A 1,880-nucleotide genomic window follows, 5' to 3' on the forward strand; every position below is an offset into this window, starting at 1 on the left:
TGCCCTTGAACTCTTAAATAAATCAGTAAAATGCAGTTGTCAAACTATTTGCATGAAATATTATCTTATCACAAGGAAATAAGAATTAATAAGTTGTTTGTCATTTGCATGTAAGCATAGGACAAATGAACTCTGGCAAAAAAAGTTCTGCTGCATCCCTATTTCCAATTCATACTTGATTTATTCTATAAATCAGATATTGTACTTAACTGTTCCAATGTTAGAGTTGGTTTTTCCTTTTAAATGAGCAATAGCCCACAGTAGTTATGAAATGAGTGCTATCAGGTGCCCAATCAATTCATCCATTCGGGTGTGGTGGTGATTTTGGAGGTGGAGTCAGTTTGATATCTATTGACCACTTCAAGTTGGTGAAGGCAGTCCCTATATCCTATGACCATGTACAGTATCTTCCAGAATTGTTCTGGTTTGGGCAATAGAAAAGTCCAGCTCTTTCAAACTATACTACTGCTCTTTAGCATCTACCTCTTTAACATAATAACAACAACAATAGCGACACTCTTAGTTCAATTGAAAAAATTCAAATAAATTATCAGGTAAAAAGGAAAAAAAATGATTCCTTCAAAACCACCACCACCACCACCACCACCACCACCACCACCACCACCACAACAACAACAGAGTTGGAAGGGACCTTGGAGGTCTTCTAGTCCAACCCACTACTTAGGCAGAAAACCCTACACTACTTCAGACAGATGGTTATCCAACATCTGCTTAAAAACTTCCAATATTGGAACATTCACAACTTCTGGAGGCAAGCTGTTCCACTGATTAACTGTTCTGACTGTCAGGAAATTTCTCCTTAGTTCTAAGTTACTTCTCTCCTTGTTTAGTTTCCACCCATTGCTTCTTGTTCTATCCTCAAGTGATTTGGAGAATAGGTTGACTGTTCCTTCTTTGTGGCAGCCCCTGAGATATTGGAACACTGCTATCGGGTCTCCCCTCGTCCTTCTTTTCATAAAACTAGCCATGCCTAGTTCTTGCAACCGTTGTTCATATGTTTTAGCCTCCAGTCCCCTAATCATCTTTGTCGCTATTCTCTGCACTTTGTCTAGAGTCTCAATATCCTTTTTGTATCGTGGTGACCAAAACTGAATGCAGTATTCCAAGTGTGGCCTTACCAATGCCTTATAAAGTGGCATTAACACTTCATGTGATCTTGATTTTATCCCTCTGTTAATGCAGCTGCTGGCTCATATTTAAATGATTGTCCACTAGGACTCCAAGATCCCTCTCACAGTTACTACTGTTGAGCAATGTACACTGCACCTGTGCATTTTGTTTTTGTTGCCTATGTGTAGAACCTTACTTAAATCCCTGCAAACTATTGACAATTCTTTCTGACCTTTGAAAAAAAATAACAAAGAGAAAGTGCATTCACTAAACAATTGTTTATATGAACCTGGCAAAACACTGTTTTAACAAATAAATTAAAATATTAAAATATTTAGAAAAAATAAATAGATTTATAAGTTAGATATTTTAGATAAATTACAGGACACCATGAACACTAAAATACCAGGATTCCAGCGTTCCTTAGTTATTTGGAATACAATATGATGGAGATTAAAACAGGAAATGTTCAGATTAAAAAATCTTGGAAGGTGAAGCCACTTTGGGCACCCTTATCCTGAGCATCACAAAATCCCGTGCGACCCGAACCAGGAAGCTTTCAAGTGAACGAAGGACAATATATACTTCTTGACGGTTCCTCCACTGACTGTGATATTGAAGGATTTGAGGAGTTGGTGTAGGCTGGATATCAGATGATAGGCCCCAAAGTTTAATCTATAAGAAAAATGAAAGCTGAATAACACAGCCATAACCAATGGACATCTTTCCCTCATCCGTGCTGCATGAAA

The sequence above is a fragment of the Erythrolamprus reginae genome, unplaced genomic scaffold, assembly GCF_031021105.1.
Source record: "Erythrolamprus reginae isolate rEryReg1 unplaced genomic scaffold, rEryReg1.hap1 H_1, whole genome shotgun sequence".
Taxonomy (NCBI): domain Eukaryota; kingdom Metazoa; phylum Chordata; class Lepidosauria; order Squamata; family Dipsadidae; genus Erythrolamprus; species Erythrolamprus reginae.